At 43.1% G+C, this 10000-nt stretch overlaps 1 long non-coding RNA gene across 1 annotated transcript in view; it reads left to right on the forward strand.

The window, feature by feature from the left end:
• Positions 1-8578: 8578 nt before the first annotated feature.
• The window catches only part of LOC113651074, a 59020-nt gene continuing 57598 nt past the window's right edge, over positions 8579-10000 (forward strand). The window contains exon 1 of the long non-coding RNA XR_007140571.1: positions 8579-8879. This is a non-coding gene — a long non-coding RNA (uncharacterized LOC113651074). The remainder of the gene's footprint in view (positions 8880-10000) is intronic.

Consider the following 10000-nt stretch of genomic DNA (forward strand, 5'->3'; position numbering starts at 1 on the left):
ATTGCAGAACATCCGACATGTTTTCTCTCAGTGTTTGTTCGGTAACAGAGATGTTCACGCCGTGCGCAGAAACCCGGATCTCATCAGGGTTTTTTTTCCGGCAGGTAAATGGTATGAAGCACCACCACCGCTCCTCCTCCTCCTCCTCCTCCTCCTCCTCCTCTTCCTCCAAGTTGTTCTCAGATTACTCTTTATTCTCTGTGTCTGTGGGACTCCTTTAGTCAGGGCTGAGCTCCATCCTCAGGCAGGTGGAAGTGAGTGCACGTTACAGGCCTAACGATGAGGGCTAAAAGCATGCGAAGTGAAGCGTCCTGCTCGGCGTTCCTCTCCTTCCTCCTTTCCTTCTACGTCCTGCTGTTTTATCTTTCATCAAGAATCTTTCTGTTTAAAATAAACCCTAATCGCATGACGACGACGACGACGGTTTTCCTTCTCCGTCATTCCGCTCGATTGCCGCGGCTGAAACGCTCATAAATGTTGTTATGATGCATCACTTCAAATGGACTATGTCAGATATTTCCTGGTTCTCACGCAGCACACGGTGAAAATAAATAGTCCTGCTTATTAAAATGAAATCTTCTTTACAAATGGATGCAAAGCCGAACGCTAATCTCTGAGATGCCGTGCTTTCTCTTCATCTTCGCCCACCCCCCCACCCCCCCGCGCGCATAAGTAGGCCCGAGGACGATGCGTTTGCACGGCTGCTTGACAGATCTTATTTTACTGATCTCACCACCGACACGATCTATATTCCCGCGATGCTCCTGTCGCCTTTATTATTAATCCCGTTAATGTTTCTTTCTCTCTCACCGGTGGACGCGTGCGCTGATATATCATAGCCGAAGGAGCGAGAGGACGAGGACGAGGAGGAAGAGGAGGACGTAGCGTATATCTGTTATAAACTGTTATAGCTGCTGAAATCGAATGTCGGCAGTTCGGCAGGAAAGGAAACGAATTATTAGCCGTAGCTACAGTAGGAATCCTTGGTCCGCTTTACCTGCCTGTGGCCGTTTTATTAGGACCGCATCTAAACCTGGTCATTCATGCAACGATCCAGTCAGCCAATCACGTCGCAGCAGCACCGTGCACAACATTTCGGTCGGGTTAATACACATAAAAGTCGCACACGAGGAGAAGATCTCAATCAGATCTCAGTGACTTTGATCGTGTCGTGGTTGTTGGTAGCGGTGTGAATGGGGGATAAACACACACACACACACACACATCTACACACACTCACATACACACACACACACACACACACATCTACACACACTCACATACGTACACACACACACTCACATACACACACACACTCACATACAGACACACACACATACACACACCCACTCACATACAGACACACACACATACACACACACTCACATACAGACACACACACACACAGGAAGCACACCGCCGTGGTCTCGCCCGCCTCAAGGCTCCTCGCACTCAGACGCTTTTCTGCCCCTCACAGGTATAAAGAGCGGTTATTTGAGTTCCTCTAACCTTCCTGTCAGCTCGACTCCGACCCTCTCCCACCGACAGGCAGGACGTTTACAAGCACAACACAGATGTTTTCTGCTCGTTCCTTATAAACCTTATTTTTTCCACATACTTTTCTCCATTTCTCACCTGTATGGTACAGTAAATTCTATTTTTATTAAAAGATTTAGTGAAATTACATTTAAAATAAATCGCTGCGGTCGGCTGAACGGATAACGAGGGATGAGCGGGTGTTCCTATTAAAATGGCCGGTGAAAGCATATGTACATCCCATAATTATGGGTGGTACTCAAAGATACTCGGGTGCTTCTGAGGCTGTGGGAGGGAAAAGCATAATAATAATAATAATAATAATAACAATAATAATAATAATAATAATAACAATAATAATAATAATAACACATTTATTTACTGGCACTGACTCTCTGCTTTCTGGAAACATGTTTGATTTGTAGCCACGACTAGATTTCCTATTTTCCTGGCACTAATGACTCCTCTCCCTGAGAGAGCGCATACAAGTGTGTGTGTGTGTGTGTGTGTGTGTGTGTGTGTGTGTGTGTGTGTTAGAGAGAGACAGAGATAGAGAGAAAGAATGACTAAGGGCTGATGTCAGTGTTCTGTCACCCGCCTCCCCCCTGCACCCCCCACTTCACACATACACACACACACACACACACATAGCCTCACGTGATTATCCCCCCGTGTGGTTCACTCTATGACTCTATCACTTCCTGACTGTTTACCTCATCCCCACCATTTTGATCAGAGCCCATTGTTCCCTGCGCAGACAGCGTAATGGACGCCTCATACACGCTCTCTCTCTCTCTCTCTCTCTCTCTCTCTCTCTCTCTCACACACACACACACACACACACACACACACACACTAGCGCTGAAACCCTGCGCTCGCACGGGCTACCGTTCCTTCACGGATGCCAGCAAATGCTGTGGACCGAAAAGGTCAAAGGTCAGAGGAATCATCAACATTGCTAAACTCCCATGAGGCCTCAGTGATGTTAAAGCAACAGCTAGCATTCTCTGTGTGGCTGCATCGCTGTCTTTCTATCTGTTCTTTCTTTCTTTCTTTCTCTGTTCCTTTCTTTCTTCCTCTCATCACTGTTTGTTCTTCCTTTATACTGTCTGCTTCTCTCTTCCTCCCTTTTGTCACACTTTATTTTTCACCGTCCGACTTTCTTTGCCTTCTCTTTCTTTGTCCCTTTTTTGTTTAGTTTTCTTCTTTCATCTTTTTTCTTCTCTTTTCTTTTTTATGCCTTCTTAACTTGTTAATTCTTTATTTCTTTCCTTTTCTTTCTTTCTTTCTTTCTTTCTTTCTTTCATTCTTTCTTTCTTTCTTACAATCACATACACACACACACACACACACACTCATATACACCCATACACACACACACACATACACACACACACACACACACACACACACACTCCAATCATATCAGCCTGTGATCCCCAATCAGCCTCGGCTCTTCTTCTCCTCCTCACTCTGATATATTAAGAATTTATAGCTGTATAAATTATGTAAACATTTAAAGGTCATCTTTTATTTATAGATACAAATAGCGACGCTGACAGACGAGCAAACAGTTCGAATATTTAACGGAAAAGCGTCTGTTTAGGATGCGGTGTAATCGCTAAGCACAATTAAAGAGCACGAGTACGAGGAGCTTCTGTTTCTGTGTCTGAATAATTGTTTCACATACAGCTGAGGCGAAAACACACACACACACGCATGCACGCACACACACACACACGCACACACACTCCTATTTATCTGCTTTTAAACACAGATTAATAAGCTCGACCAATCGTCTCTTTTACAATTATTAACTCTCAGCCTAGTAATTTCGCATACGGCTAAAGCAAGACAAGCAGAATTCAATTACACACCGAAAAAAAGCAGGAAAAAAAAATACAGACAAAACCTCAGGCCAGCAATTTGTGTAAAGACACCCGTTTACGTCTTATGGAGATAGAGAGAGGGGGAGAGAGAGATTTGTGTCATTGGAAATTAAGTGCCTTTTCTGCTGCTGGAAGGTTCGTGTTTTTTAATAGAATTGGGGACGTGGTAAACTAAGATGATTAAAATCCGAATTCCCCCATGTGCTGGGTGAAAAAAAATGGAGGGAAGAAGGGGGGGGGGGGTCTGTATGATTGTATGATGGTGGAGGTGGTGGTGGTGGTGGGGAATCAATAAGCGTGCGCTCGCAGCTCCGCCACTTGATGGACACCTCTTCTCCTTTTCTGCTCACTAATAGAAAAATAATAATTAAATCCAAATGGCCACATTAATTTGTTTTCCATCCGTCTCGAGGGAGCTCATCTTCAGCTTTTCCCTTTTCTGGTGCCTCATTATACTTTCTGATCAAGCTTGTTTTTGTTTTTTTTCAAGCCTTAAAGCCTTGCATGCCCCCCAACACACTCTCTCTCTCTCACACACACACACACACACACACACACACACACACTCTCGTCATCCTCCCCCATGGGCCTGCATTGCTCTCATTGTACTCGCACTTATTATGTTACAAATGACCGAGGTACGGCTGACATTCTGGCTGCATGTGGAGAGGCCCAGCCTCCGTTAATGACGCAGCTAGCCGTGATGAGAGCTTCACACACACACACACACACACACACACACACACACACACACACACACACACACACACCCTAATGAGGAGCTAGCAACACAATTACAAATCTCTGTGTCTCACTCCTGAGTGGTGTGTATGCACACATTTGCTGGCGGGAGGATCAACATGAGCATCTGCACCCCCCTACTCTTTCTCTCTTTCTCTCTCTCTCTCTCTCTCTTTCTCTCACACAGACACACACACACACACACACACACACACACACAGAGCAGCTTATGCATATGGATTGCATGCATTTAATTTGGCACAAGTGTGCAATCCTATATCATCTACATGCACGTCATTTCAGAGGCATCGCTGATGGACGGACTCGTCTCTTCTCCTCTCTTCCCGGTCCCTCTTCTCTTTCTTTCCTTTCTCTTTTTCGTCTCGTTTCTCCTCGTGTCGCTTTGTTTAGCTATATTTAGTTGCACCTCTTCTCTCCTCCTTCTTTCTCCTCGTTTGCCATCTCTTCTCTTTTCGCCTCTTCTCTTCTGTCCCCTCTTCTCTCGTTGCATGTCATTTTTTATTTGTTTCTTCTCTTTTCATCTCTTCTCTTCTGATCTGTTTCGTTTCTTCTCTTCTCCCCTCGTCTGCTCTTGTTTTCTCTCCTTTCTTCTCATCTCTATTTGACTCGACTGCTGTGTTTTCTTCTTTGTATGATTTCTTCTCACCTTTGTCCGTCTTGTCTCTTCTGCGTGTCAACAGGTGAACGAAACGAACCCTTTTCGATATCAGACGATATCCTTTGGGGGGCGATAACGCAGATGCGACACGCCCGGTCGTGTAACTGTTTATTTTTCACATCTTCATTACACTGATTAAATAAATAATCATATAATAATAGTCATCTAAGGATCTAGTAGAAACGGCAAGAATTAGCTTGTTTACTCGCAAGAGTTTGCCATGTGTGTCTCAGCCAATAAATGGTGGCATCATCTGTACGCAGTGAGGGGGCAAAACTCTTGAGAGTTGCCCCTCTTTACTCTTCCCTTCTCCTCCTCCTCCTCCTTTGCACTCCTCTCTAGCTCTTGGAACGCAGAAGAGGGAAGAAGAGAAGAGTGACACCCCCGACAGTGCCTCAATCCTTCTTCTACCCCCGACTCTCATCTCATCGTTGTTTTCTTGCTGAATGAAATAATCTGCTCTCCTCCTCCTTCTTTCTCCTCCTCCTTCCTCCTCCTCCTCCTCTTCCCCCAACCATCCTGACCCAGTCTAGGTCAGAGGGCCTCTGCTCAGCCTGTTGCTGATTGTGAGCCACAGAAGCAGAGAGCGGGGGGAAAAAGGTGGACAATTAGGCACAGATGGCCGTCCCTGCCTCGCCGCGGCCCGACTCGACTCGGCAGCTGCTTCCGAGGGCCATCCCTCCTTCTCCCGTTCCTCCAGCGAGTGTAATCCACATGAGAGATCAATGGACACAGTGCTAAAAAAGTAACACTTAGAATCATTTCATCTTTTATTAGCTTTTTATTTTTTTAAAGTCCCCCCCACACCCCTCCTCCTTCCCTCCTCCTCCTCCTCCTCGTCCAGGTCATGGCACCACCTACTTATTGGATTATGTAAATTGTTGCTGTTACATTTGAACACAAGACTAACACCTAGTCCTGCCCACATCTTGATCGTTTGAGGACGGACGGACGGACGGACACCAGGTCAGATTAGCGGGGTTAATCTCTAAACCCTGTATTTCGTTATGTTGTTGTTGAGATAAAAACACAAACACTCACCGTCACGGTCGATTCTCCGAGTCACCTTAACGTTTTCGCTCTAGTCTTCTACAAATTCTAATATTTTTATACGTTTATAAGTTTTACTCTGCCTTATCGATAAATACATTAAATAATAAATAAATAAATAGATAGATAGATAGATAGAAATTTTAGAGTGAGAGGTGGAGTGCAACATCGCTGCTATAATACAATATAATTCCATTCATTTTAATAACAATAATAATTGTAATAATTATTATAATAATACTTATTAAATTATTAATGTTTTCATTTCTGAACTGTAAAAAAACATTTCCCTCCAAGCACAGCAGCTGTATATAGAAGGGTAATAACAGGGTAATGACTGTACTTTTCCCGCCACTGACGTCGTACCTTCAAACGAACCTCCTGTAAATTCCCAGAATACGAACGAGTTGCACTCGGTATAAAAATTTTACAATTTTTTATGTTGCTTGATAAAACGAATATGTTCGCTTCACGAGACCCCTGTGTACCGGTGCCTAAGATAAAAAAAAAACCACACACGTGTTACATCACATGTAAAGACGAACAGCCAATTTACAATGCAGTGCTCAGGCGTCTACAGTGAAAGCATAAGGAAAAACATGCAAACACACTTCTTCCCCTTCTGTCTCATTTTTAATTTCGGAAACGGAAAGAAGGGATGCTGGCAAATTCTGGATGTGACGCGATAAACTTGACAAGATCGTCAAAAAAACACAATGCCTGTCACCTTCTGTGTTTACACCATTTGGCAGAAGCTCTTATCCACAAAGTCTCAGGTTTATCTCATTTTCTACAGCTCAGGGCTCTGCTCATGAGCCCGGCAGTTCAGTCGTGGTGGGATTTGAACTCACAACCATCCACCGGATATGACATCACTCGGACATCACCAGACTGTAGGCATGTACTACCTACACAATTAGTCTGGAGAGGTTACATTCAAATTCCTGGAATTTTTGGGTCCCCCTTCGTTTTTTTTTTACCACCAGCACCACCAGCACCACCTCCAACAACACTCCCAGTTTCAAGTAAATGAAAACACACAGTACCTTGATTTACTCTGAGTGTTCAATCGTGAAGACGTTAAATGCATTACTGCTTACAGCCTCCATTTTGTTGGCACAAAATAATAATCCTGAGATGGTTTTGCCATCGCGTTGATGCCAAAATGAAAGATTTAAAGATCCGGTACTTAGTTTTCAGGTTCATATTAAACCGATGTGTCAAAAGATTTGTTTTAATATCAGTTCACATAGGATCACATTCCAAAAAACAACTATCCTAAACCCCAGTATTAACCTAAATCCTGATCCAAAAATTCCAGAAAACTGTTATTACATACTTCATTTAAGAAGACAGTCTGAAACTCGCCGCAGTGTTTATAAGAGAACGAAGCAGAACGCATCGCTAAGGCAAGTGGAGTGTGTGAGTTGGTGCCAGAAAATAATACGCAGGGGATATTTGTGGTATCAGCTTGATGCTAAACCTGATAAATTAGGCGTGCTGAAGATTTCAGGAGTCACGTCTTAGGTTCGTTTCACATTTTCATGATATCGGTTCCCACACCGGGTCTCGTTTAGGAATATTTTAGTAGTCGTGTGTTCGCGTTAGTCAAAAGCAAGCTACAATTTAAAAATTACGTATAAATGTGGATCTCCTTTATAGACGTGTGTATGTTGATCACAAAGTGTGCCAGCTCATTTGCATGTAGTCACACCCACAAAACTCCATAAAAGGTCATGTGCACAGACAGCTAGGAAGACGAAAAGCGCACTCAGGGTAAAGTCACTGCTATGCTAATAAAATATTACAACCCATGATATTAATAATAATGTAATAATAACATTATAAACTATGAAACGCAAAATAATACGCCTGGTTTTCATGATGTTTTCATGTCTCCTCCATGGTGATCTTAGTCCTTGAATTAGTGAAGTAGTACGAGGATGTGTTTTCGATCGAGACTCCAAAGCCGCTCTGGATAACGGTGCCGGCTAAACGCTTTTAATGTCGGTGTATTCCAGATTTAAAAGTGCAGTCACGGATGCGGACAAAGTCGACGTTTTTGTTAGTCTTGCACAAGTTGACGCGCACTCGAGAGCTGAAGTAGGATACATAGATTTTTGCAAATTTGCAGAATTGTTGCGATGATGAAAAATACGTCGGCGGTGACGAATCGAGACAACGAAGTAGAACGGTTACAGCTTCGGTGAATCGGAAATAAACGACATGCCTCTTCGTTTCCAGATTAGCCTTTAACCTTTAGCGTGTCTCACACACACAACGCCTTTCGTTCGAGTCCCGTTTCCATCACGTCAGCCGTGTTTACATAGACATTTGTCTTGTAACCAAAATGTAGTTATTTATCTATTTATCGCAGTTTTTTAACAAACAAACAAACAAACAAACCAAAGCCACAAAATCCCACGTGTTTATATTTACTTATCGATCGATTCATTTTAATTATTATTCACGGTCCACAAATTCACTGAGAATTCAAACACCGTGTGTCTGAAAACACGGCAAACGATTTACTTCTGCTTTCTAGTATTTTTTTTTCTTTATTTAAAGATAAATCCAGCAAAGTTGTTTGTTTGTTTGTTTGTTTGATGAGGCAAAACCCGGAGAGTGACGTCACTTTGATTCCTTGAAGTGAAGCGGAATAAAACCTTTGAGAGGAGAGTCTCCTTCAATCCGCCGTCCGTAACTAACACACACACACACACACACACACACACACACACACACACACACACACACACACACACACACCGAGTGTCTCTCTCTTTCTCTCTCTCTCTCACACACACACACGGAGACTCAATTACTGCCCAATTCCCCCTTCTTCATCATCTCCAGCTCCACCGGCCTCTCAACACAAAAAAAAGAAGAAGGAAAAACACCAAACCCGAGATCTAAAAAGTGTTCGTTCGAAGGACGAGGTGGATTTTTAACGCGTCGCTAAGCTAACTATCGGAAAACTGACGGTAAGTTTAAAGTATTTAAAGAAAAGAAGAAGCTGCTGCTGCTAAACGTGCTAATCGCGCGAGCGGTTATTTGTTACATGGTGTGTACGTGTTACTGCGTGTGTGTGTGTGTGTGTGTGTGTGTGTGTGTGTTTAGCGACGGAGCTAACTCGACTTTCTTTCAACATGACCGCGTGCGTCCTTTTAAGCGTTTCAGGGTTTTTAAAAAAAAACCGTCGTTGGGAAAAACGGCGGTTTAACGGTCAATTAATGTTTTTAAATATTTAAATATAACCGACGAGGCTCGCGCAACTTTACGAATTAGCAACAGCCGCCGTTGGTTGTTGTTGTTGTTCGGCGACGCTGGAAGTGAAGTGACTCGATGACAGGAATCTTATCCGCTTTTTGTGTCGGGAGGCGAAACGTTCGATGTTTGACCGTAAATTGTTTTGTGTTTAGTTTAGCGGACAGTTTTAGTGGCTAACTGAGGAGAAGTGAAGTGAAGTGAATGGAGCTGAAGGACGAGACACCGCTGTTGTGTTTAATGTCCGTCTCTCTGAGGGACGCAGAAAGCTAACCGCTAATCGCCGAGGACTCTGAAGGTGTAAGACAACACGTTATTACAGCTTGGGTTTATTATAATACACAAATAATCACTTTACAGCGATTAATATCTCCTATCGAAGGCGGTGGGTTTGGGGTGTGTGTGTGTGTGTGTGTGTGTGTGTGTGTGTGTGTGTGTGTGTGTGTCTCTCTCTCTCTCTCTCTCTCTCTCTCTCTCTCTCTTATCTTGGTCGCTTCCTTAAAGAGAAGCAGCTGCCGCCTGGCCGAGTTGTTGAAATTTATCCCCTTTGTGTATATTACAATATCCTCCATTTTTCTCCTGCCCTCTAAACAACAAGCCTCTCGCCATCTTGGTTTTAATATATATGTATATATATATATATATTTTTTTTTACAATTTTTTTAAAAACTCCGTTTGATCTTTCGCTCGTTAAAGGAAAAAAAAAAAACTTAAAAAGTTTTTTTTTAGGAAATGAAAGGAAACGTCTTAGTGTCGGTGACGTCATATCGAGTTTACGCAAAAAATAAATAAAATAATAATAAAAAAATGACGATATTCGACGTGCGAGTTAGTTTTG

This window comes from Tachysurus fulvidraco, chromosome 5 (assembly GCF_022655615.1).
Source record: "Tachysurus fulvidraco isolate hzauxx_2018 chromosome 5, HZAU_PFXX_2.0, whole genome shotgun sequence".
In the NCBI taxonomy this organism is placed as follows: Eukaryota; Metazoa; Chordata; class Actinopteri; order Siluriformes; family Bagridae; genus Tachysurus; species Tachysurus fulvidraco.